We start from the raw sequence: 11065 nt of genomic DNA, 5'->3' as shown, positions 1-11065 counted from the left end.
TTTGATATTTTGCTCTTTATGTATATCTATTTTTACTTTTTTTTTCCTATCCAATTATCTGTTTACATGAGCGCATTGCTTGTCTTTTTGTGACTTTGGCTTAAGCTTTCCTTCAAGGCTCCTCAATTATGAATTTCTTTCAACTATTACTATGTATATATTTTATTTTAGAGGTTGTAATACCTCACCACCTATGTTTTATGGCTTAAATGTAAAGTTCTATGTAGTAGGATGTTACAAAACTCAAGCTAGAGCTCCCTCCAAACACAAGAATCACCAAGTTCCATGAACACACAAGTCAAAAATATTATTTTCATACCAAAATAGAAACTGGAGATTGGTAAGGGAAAGGCTTACCAAAATTCTTAGATGAAATTGAAGAGCTCAACAAGAGCTTTGATGCACCACTATTTCGTGGTATATTTTGTACTTAATTGAGTGGATTTTATCCACTAAACTCACACTTATTCATATAACTCGCATGTTTTACATTTTCCTTCCTAATTCTGTGCTATGATTGAAAACATGCTTCTTTGGCCTTAGATTACTAATTTTAATTCTCTCTTATTACCATTCGATGCTGTGATATGTGTGTTAAGTGTTTTCAGGATTTATAGGGCAAGAATGGCTTAGAGGATGGAAAAGAAGCAAGCAAAAGTGGAAGGAATACAAGAAATTGAAGGAATCGCTGAGTTGTCAAGCCTGACATCTTTGTACTAAATCGATCATAACATGAGCTACAGAGGTCCAAATGAGGCGGTTCCAGTTGCGTTGGAAAACTAACATCCGGGGCTTCGAAATGATATATAATTTACCACAGTTGCCATGCTGTTAGGCAATGCACACGCGTGGATCATGTGAACGTGTGACCTTGCAAAAGTTCAATCGACGCGTATGCGTGGGTGACGCGTACGCGTGACATGCGCCACATGCAAAAATCACAGAAAACGCTGGGGGCAATTTTGGGTTGGTTTTGGACCCAGTTTTTGGCCCAGAAAATACAGATTAGAGGCTGCAGAGTGGGGGAATCAATGAGAGAATTCATTCATTTCACACAACATTCATTCACACAATTTTTAGGTTTTAGATGTAGTTTTCTAGAGAGAGAGGCTCTCTCCTCTCTCTAAGTTTTAGGATTTTTTAGCTTTAATTCTTCTTAAATTTAGATTTCTACTTTACTTCAATTTAGTTTCTCTTCTACTTTTATTTGTTCTAGTACTTTAGTTTATCTATTTCTCTTGTTGATCTCTTTATGTTGCTATTTTAGTTTATGAATTCTCATGTTAGATTTGATTTCCCTTTTAATATAATTTGAGGTATTTTATATTTATGACTGCTTTCTTCAATTTATGTTATTGATGCTTGCAATTGGTTGTTTGAATTTTATTATCTCATATTGTTTTTCTATGCTTTTATGTTGCGCCTTCCAAGTGTTTGATAAAATGCTTGGGAGAGTTTTAAGTTAGATTTTTATATCCTTGGCTTTGGTTGAGTAATTAGAGACTCTTGAGTTATCAAACTCCTTTGTTGATTGATAATTGAAAGTTTCTAGTTGATTTGGATCCCTCTAAAGCTAGTCTTTCCTTAGGAGTTGACTAGGGCTTGGGGAATCAAATTCATCCACTTAACTTTCCTTCATAGTTAGAGGTTAACTAAGTGGGAGCAATGGACAATTGATGTCACGATTGATAAGGATAACTAGGATATGATGTCTAGTTCTCATACCTTGCCAAGAGCTTTATTAGCTGTTAGTTTAATTCTTGTAATTTACTTTTCTTGTTCCTTATTCAAAACCCCAAAAAGATACTTTTCCATAACCAATAATAACTACACCTCCCTGCAATTCCTTGAGAGACGACCCGAGGTTTAAATACTTCGGTTATTATTTTTATAGGGGTTTGTTACTTGTGACAACCAAATTTTTGTATGAAAAGATTCTTTGTTGGTTTAGAAACTATACTAGCAACGAGAATTTATTGTGAAATTCTTTACTAGCAAAAATCCGTTCATCAAAATGGCGCCGTTGCCGGGGATTTGCAAACGTGTGTCTTATTATTGGTTATTGTGAATATTGTGAATAATTTTACTTTTTCGTTTCTTTGTTAGTGTTTCTAGTTTTAGGAGTTTATTTTCGTTAATTCTTATTAGTTTTTATTTTTACTTGCTACTATGAACTCTCATCCCTTTGGCTACGAGTTTGGTTCAAATTATGTTGTAGGGAATGGAAGCTATAATGAGAACATGCATCAAGGTCGAAACAATTAAAGATGGGAGGAGCCACAAGGATTTGATCAACCCTCTTGGCAACAACCTCCTCCAATGTACCATGGGCAATGACCATTCTACGATACATCCCAAGACAATAGTTATGGTGGACCTTTTCGTGACAACCAACCTCCACCAAATTACTATGGTCAAGAGCCATTCCAGGGTCCGTACCAAGACGATGAATATGGTAGACCCCCTTGTAGTTACCAACAAGCCCCACCATATGCTTATGACTGCCCTCCTCAACATAGGTTTGAACCATCGTACTCACAAGCCCCCTACTACCAAACACCCTCATATGATTCTAACCCTTATCCACTATACCAACCACCTTATGAGCCATATGAACCATATATAGAACCACCCCAAATCCAACCCAATTATTTCCAAGAACCACCTCCTCCATATACACCATATCCATATCCATCAATCCAAGAGCCATATGATCATAATCATGTTATTCAAACGGGACAAGAGTCAAGGTATCATCTCAAGGAAATACTGGATCGATTTCAAGCAACCCTTCATCAATTGGATCAAGTGGGAAACCGGAAAGCACACGAAGATCTCATGGCTAAAGAATCTCAACTTGAGAACAAGGAATTGAAGTGTGTTGTGCAACAAGTGGAAAAGATGGAGAGTGTTAAACTACCACACCCTTATTATGATGAACCACCCTCATATCATGAACATTTTCTCCCTGGTAATGAATCCTCATATCCACTCTAATCTCCAATGAATGACACTCTAAGTGTTCTTCTTCAAGAGCAAAGAGAGATGCAAAGGACAACACAAGAGTTCATAGCTACCTTGACCGAGGTAGTAGGTAATTTAGCCTCTCTGCACTTCGATACTCAAAGTACTCCCATGGCTACATGTGGAGAATCAATAGAAGAGCGTAGCATGAAGGAGACACTAAAAACTCCGGTGGAAAGTGAAAAATATGACTTTGTATTGGAACGAGTGGAGGACGCCATGATAGTTGAAGAGGAAGAAGTGGTTGAAGACTTAGGAGATGCTGAATCTCCATGGGAATCTAGAGTTGTAGAGTATTCCTCCAAGAAGATTGAAGTTGATGTCAAGAAGGCTAGTGCACAACCTCCATGGCATATTCCTTATGAAGACTTGGATGGGATAGATCAAGAAGCAAGTTCCCTTGGTGATGCGGATCATGAATCAAGTCCTCCTAGTGATGAATCTACATCCACAAATGAACCCCTTGATTATGAAGAACCTTTTCTGATTGAGTCTGAGAATGATGTGGAAGCGAAACTCCTTCGGAAAGGGTAGACGGGAGTTGAGTACGCTTTGTCAAGAACGTTGGAGACTTCTCCACCTAGGTGGCCATCTACTCTTTCATTTGAGTGGGTAAGACTTATCTCTATTCACTTTACAGTCCCATTTGAATATGGTATTCTTGAAACGAATGGCCAACTTAGGAGGCTTTGTGGCATTAAGCGTAAGAGAAGGATGTTTAATGGTTGGAGTTACAAATCAAGGCTCATCAAAGTTGATACTTCAAGAGCTAGATGCAAGGGTGGGACTCGTGAACATTTGGTTGGATCTAAAAGAAGAGTTTGGTATTGCATAGAGAATTCAGACTGTCCGTCACCCAGTTGGAACAATGGTGATCCACTTCAAGACCGGTGTAGAAACAAGATTTGGGATCCGGGAATACATGAGGATCAATTTTGTGAGCTCAGAGCTTGAGAAGAACTCCATCAAAGCTTGAGAAATTTACTTGGTATTGATATCACTTATTGGAAGTCCAAGCATTGGTGGCCGTTTCAAGATGAGTTCAAGCACAAGCCACCATGACAAGGAGCTCACCAATTGTCCAACTTAAGGACTTTAACAAAAAGTGCTAGGTGGGAGACAACCCACCATGGTATGATCTTTCCTTTTTATTAGTTTTAATTTATTTCTGTCAATCTTAATTTCCAGTTCTGCATCATCATCTGCATTCTGCATAAAAAAAAAAGGGTGTGCGACGCGCACGCGTCATATGTGAAGTTCACACCACCAGGGAATTGACCTGAGAGTTGGGTCGGTGTGGTGCTGGAAGCGTGCCTTGCGCACAAGCAACACCACGCGTATGCGTACCTCACGCGTGCACGTCGCTTGTGCTTTCAGCAATCCACGCGTACATGTCCTTGACGCACACTCGTGGTTAGGAAAATCGGCGCAAATGGGTGTTTGACCCGAGAGTTGTGCTGCCCTCGCGCTGGAACCGTACTAAAGGCACAAATTGACCCACGCGTACGCGTCCCTGACGCGTGCGGATCAGTTTCACAATGTGGCGATCCACGCGTGCGCGTACCTGATGCGCACGCGTCGTGTCTATTTTTGGCCCCCATGCGTTTCAACCCGAGAGTTGTGCGTGCGCGGGGCTACCTTCATGTGATTGGCACAAACCACTATCACGCGTACGCGTCGCATGTGACGCACAATTAAACCCTTAAGCCGCCTAATTTCAGTTCTTCCCTTCCCCAATCCTAATTCTTTTCTCAATTCTAATCCTTTCTCCTTCTCTCCTCCTCCTTTCTTACTTTCTTCTTCTTCATTCCTTTACATTCTCCTCCATATTCTCTTTCATTCTATTTTCCTTATTGCATTTGCATACTTTCATTAATTGCATTTTAATTTTGTTCATGTTTTTATTTTCTTTTCTACGTTTATTATTTTCTCCGTTGGTGTTAAATGTTATTATTCAACTGTTGCATCTTTTCTTACATTATTCTGGTGCTTCATGACTTGTTTTATTCTGATTGGGTAATATTATTCATAGGTCAATGCTAAATTTTTATGACACTTGTATTCCATTTGCATTGATATGCACCTATACTATCTTGCATTATCCATACTCTCTCCTCCCCCCCCCCCTTTGTTACAATTTTTTCACTATTGATATGCCATTTGCTTCTATTATTTTCTCACGTACATGATGTAGCTACTATGTAATTGAGACCTTTATTATTATCTGGCTTTAACCCAACCATATTTTATTTATTTTCTATCTTTGTTTTTGGGTTACTTTTATTCCCTTTTCTCTTCTTTTAGGATGGCCGCCAGGAAGGGAACTGGAAGACGTTTCACTGGGGAAACCGACAAGTCCATCAGCACATTCTATGGAGAAAAGCATCAGTTGGAGCCCCCCATCCACTCGCACATCTTAGCATGCACCGAGGACGGTGCAATCTTTAAGTGTGGGGAGGTCGATACCGATCTCCGTGGGTTAGTTACTTTTCTGTCTCAACACCAATGTTTAAATTTTCTTTGTTAAATTAGTTGTTGCATTTGCATGTTTGATTGCATGCTTGTTTGATTTTGTGGATGTTCTTATACCACTGCTTGGTTAAAGTAATGAGTTTCTTTTTTAAGACCCTTCCTATAGCATTTCACTAATTTAAATTAAAATTTTTTTGTTAAACTTGTTTCAAGATTGTAATTTAAAACTTTTTTGTTAAACTTTACTTCAATTTAGTTTCTCTTCTACTTTTATTTGTTCTAGTACTTTAGTTTATCTATTTCTCTTGTTGATCTCTTTATGTTGCTATTTTAGTTTATGAATTCTCATATTAGATTTGATTTCCCTTTTAATGCAACTTGAGATATTTCATATTTATGACTGCTTTCTTCAATTTATGTTATTGATGCTTGCAATTGGTTATTTGGATTTTATTATCTCTTATTGTTTTTCTATGCTTTTATGTTGTGCCTTCCAAGTGTTTGATAAAATACTTGGGAGGGTTTTAAGTTAGATTTTTATATCCTTGGCTTTGGTTGAGTAATTAGAGACTCTTGAGTTATCAAACTCCTTTGTTGATTGAAAATTGAAAGTTGCTGGTTGATTTGGATCCCTCTAAAGCTAGTGTTTCCTTAAGAGTTGACTAGGGCTTGAGGAATCAAATGGATTTATCCACTTAACTTTCCTTCATAGTTAGAGGTTAACTAAGTGGGAGCAATAGATAATTGATGTCACGATTGATAAGGATAACTAGGATAGGACGTCTAGTTCTCATACCTTGCCAAGAGCTTTATTAGCTGTTAGTTTAATTCTTGCAATTTACTTTTCTTGTTTCTTATTCAAAACTCCAAAAAGATACTTTTTCATAACCAATAATAACTACACCTCCCTGCAATTCTTTGAGAGACGACCCGAGGTTTAAATAGTTTGGTTATTATTTTTATAGGGGTTTGTTACTTGTGACAACCAAATTTTTGTATGAAAGGATTCTTTGTTGGTTTAGAAACTATACTAGCAATGAGAATTTATTGTGAAATTCTTTACTAGCAAAAATCTATTCATCAAGCTTCACGTGGTCGCAAACAGCTCGTCAATCGGAGTTCCAGATTAAAAGTTATGGAGCTTTGAAGATCAAATGGAGTTAGGGTTTCTCTCTTCTTCCTCTCTTCTCCATTTCAGCGTGTTTCTCTCATCCAAAAAGGGGGAGGGGGAGATGTGTTGTTTTGTGTGAAAAGGGAGTTTATATAGCGTGGGCTTGGGCCCACTTGGACCCAGTTCACTTGGTTTGGCCCGTTGGCCCAACTTTAGACCAAAACCTTTAAGATTTGCGTTTTAATATACATTTTAAAATATTTTTACTTTTCTAAATCATAAACTCTAATTTCTTAACCTTATTTATTCATAATTAATTTTTTTCATTCACATTGCCAGACAGATTTAAGCTGATACTGCCGGTTAAATTTTCAGTACGCGTTTTTACGTATTTTTCGCAGAAAAATACATTTTCCCACTCGAAAAAATCCTCCAAATCTAAATATCACATTTAAATTTCCAAATTATGATTCTAAATTTTTTCACCCCGTCAGCCCATATTTAATTAATTATTTATTTAATTTTCGTTTAATCGGAATTTTACATTCACTACCCAGATCGCCCTAAACGCCCGATTTAGGCCTAATTGATTTTGGTTAAATTTTTCTCGACTTCGTTATGACCTAGGTTAGACCTGAAGTCTAGAAATTAGCCCAGTTAAACCATTCATCTAGGTTAAGATCAAGGCTCGGGTTACCTGTCCTAGCCTGATTGACCTAAAAATAGAAAATATACATTATGATGTTTTTATTCTTTTTCTATTAATTAATTCATGTAATAATCTTTCATATAAAAAAGGATTAATTTTTACATGTTTTGTAAATGTGACTAATACATCAACACCGTAAGGAGCAAGCTCATAATCTTAACACCAAGCAATGAATCAATTTATGAACGATAACTACACTTCTATAATCTTGACACCAAGCAATGAATCTTGTTATTATTTATTTCAAGATTCTAAATTATTATTAAGTTAATGTTGTGTTGGCTATTAGTTTTATTTTAATAGTTCTTTGAATTATTTGAAATTAGTGGTGATTATATTTTAATTTCATCTTTTGGTCATCATTTGCTAAATATTTTCTATGTGATTGTTGTTATTTTGGTATAAGTTTTATTTAGAATTAGTTTTCATCTGATCTAAATCTGGCAAGGTTGTGAGAACCGAATCGGTCAATAAATCGATAGAGGTACTGGTTCAAAAATTTAATAATTAACCATAATTAAATCGTGGTTGAACCGGTTTAATTAAATATTAAAATTTTTAACTTGGTGATCACTATCTCATTAGTCCATCTTCAAAATAAAAAATTCCTAACTAATTTTACTCAGCAACACATCAATAACTAATAATTTAATTTAGACTTAGAACAATAACACAAAAATAACCCAGAACATTATATATAATCAAAAATGATAATCCAAAAGTCAGAACAAATACCAACAATCTAGCTCTCTTGACAACAACAATGAACAATGAAAAAATTAACTCGCAAAACAGCATATAACCCAGAAAAACAATAATCTGCAATCAACATATCCAGAAAAACAGTGATTCACCACTATTTCGTGGTACATTTTATGCTGAATTGAGTGGATTTTATCCATTATTCTCACACTTATGCATATAAATTGCACGCTTTACATTTTCCTTCCTAATTCTGTGCTTTGATTGAAAACATGCATCTTTGGCCTTAAATTACTAATTTTTAATTTTCTGTTATTACCATTCGATGTCGTAATATGTGTGTTAAGTGATTTCAGGTTTTCCAGGGCAGAAATGGCTTAGAGGATGGAAAGAAAGCATGCAAAAGTGGAAGGAACACAATAAATTGAAGTTCGGAGAAACTGGCAGCGATGCGCACGCGTGGACGATGCGTATGCGTGATCAGCGCATCAGACCAGCAACGTGTACGCATGGATGACGTGTACACGTGACCAGGATTTTGTCAATTGACACACACGCATGGGCGACGCATACACGTGATAGAGCGTCACGTGTTGCAATTTGCAGAAAATGTTGGGCGATTTTTGGGATCTTTTTGACCTAGTTTCAGGCCCGAAAACACTTATTAGAGGCTACAGAGTGGAGCTGGAAGGGCAATCATTCATTCACACTTGATACAACATTAGTTAGGTTTTAGATGTAGTTTTCTAGAGAGAGAGGCTCTCTCCTCTCTCTAGGTTTTAGGGTTTTTAGGTTTAGCTTTTCTCAAATTCAGACTTCTACTTTACTTTAATTTAGTTTTTCTTCTACTTTTATTTGTTCTAGTACTTTAGTTCTCTACTTCTCTTATTAATTCCTTTATTTTTCCCATTTAGTTTATGAATTCTTATGTTACTCTCAATCCCTTTTTTTAATGCAATTTTATATTTCATGTTCATGGCTTCTTTATTTCATTATTGGTTGTTGATTTGTTGTAATTGTTAGTCTTAGGTTTTATTATTTCTTATTAATTTTCTATGCTTTTATTTTGTGCCCACCAAGTATTTTATAAAATGCTTGGTTGGATTTTAAATTAGCTTTTTATGTTCTTAGCTTGGATTGAATAATTTGGAGGCTCTTGAGTTGTCAAAGTCTCTTGTTGATTGATGATTGAAAGTTGCTATTTGACTTAAGCTTCACTAACTCTAATCTTTGATTAGGACTTGTGAACTCAAGTGAAATTGCTCACTTGACTTACCTTTAATTGTTAGAGGTTAACTAAGTGAGAGCAGAAAAAAAAGCAATTACCAGCACAAGTGACTATGATAATGGGGATAGGAATTCCAATTATCAATCCTTGCTAGGACTTTTCTTATCTGTTAGTTTACGTCCTTGTCATTTATATTCCTTGTTCAATATTTAAAAACCCCAAAAAAATACTTTCCCTTAACCAATAATAACTACACTTCCCTGCAATTCCTTGAGAGACGACCCGAGGTTTAAATACTTCGGTTTATTTTTATTGGGTTTGCTTTAGTGACAAACAAATTAAATTTTGATTGAGGTTTAATTGTCGGTTTAGACTATACTTGCAACACGATAATTTTTGTGAAATCTTTACCGACAATTTTTCTCCGTCAAATTTTTGGCGCCATTGCCGGAGAATTACAAACGTGTGTCTTATTATTGGTTATTGTGAATATTGTGAATAAATTTGCTTTTTCCTTCCTTTGTTAGTTGTTTCTAGTTTTAGGAGTTTATTTTCATTAGTTCTTATTAGTTTTTGTTTTTATTTTCCCGTGCAACTATGAATTCTTACCCCTTTTACTATGAGTTTGGTTCAAATTATGTTGTAGGAAGTGGAGATTACAATGAAGGCTTTCATCAAGGATGGGACAATTAAAGATGGGAGGAGCCACAAGGAGTTGATCAACCCTCTTAGCAACAACCTCCACCAACATACTATGAGCAAGAGCCACTCCAGGATGCATGTCAATCCAATAATGATGGCGGACCCTCTTGTAGTTACCAACAAGCCCACCATATGCCTATGAATCCCTCCTCAACATAGCCCTCAACCACCATACTCACAAGCCTTATCCTACCAAACACTTCCATATTATTCTAACCCATATCCACCACACCAACTACCTTATGAGCCATATGAACCATATATGGAACCACTCTAATTCCAACACAATTACTCCCAAGAACCACCACCTCCATATACACCATGTCCATATCCATCAACCCAAGAGCCATATGATCCTAATTATGTTAGCCAAGTGGAACAAGAGTCAAAGGATCGTCTCAAGGAAGCAATGGATCAACTTCAAGCAACCATCCGTCAAAAGTTTGAACCATGGGACTCATGCAATGAACAAAGCATTTCCTCGGATGAGTGTGTTGTGCAACAAGTGGAAAAGATGGAGAGTGTTGAATCACTACATCCGTATCATTATGAACCACCCTCTTATATGAACCTTTCCTCTCAAGCAATGAACCCTCATATCCACTCCAATCTCCAATGGATGACACCCTTGGTGTTCTTCTTCAAGAGCAAAGAGAGATGCAAAAGGAGGTACTAGAATTCACGGCTGCCTTGACTGAGGTAGTAAGTCAATTAGCTTCCCAACGTTTGGACACTCAAGGAACTCCCATGGCTACATGTGGAGAATCTAATGAAGAACGTAGCATGAAGGAGAGGCTAGAAACGCTGGTGGAAAGTGAGGAATGTGAGTTTGTACTGGAACACTTGGAGGAAGCCATAATAGTTGAAAAGGAAGAAGTGGTTAAAGACTTAGGAGATGCTGAACCTCCATGGAAATCTAAAGTTGTAGAGTATTCCTCCAAGAAACTTGAAATTAATGTCAAGGAGGCTAGTGCACAACCTCCAAGGCATATTCCCTATGAAGACTTGGACGGAATAGATCAAGAGGCGAGTTCCCTTGGTGATGATGATCATGAATCAAGTCCTCCTAGTAACGAACTTGCATCTGCAATTGAACCCTTTGAGTTTAAAGAACCTT

This window comes from Arachis hypogaea, chromosome 11 (assembly GCF_003086295.3).
Source record: "Arachis hypogaea cultivar Tifrunner chromosome 11, arahy.Tifrunner.gnm2.J5K5, whole genome shotgun sequence".
Lineage (NCBI taxonomy): Eukaryota > Viridiplantae > Streptophyta > Magnoliopsida > Fabales > Fabaceae > Arachis > Arachis hypogaea.
This window is presented reverse-complemented; position numbering follows the sequence as displayed.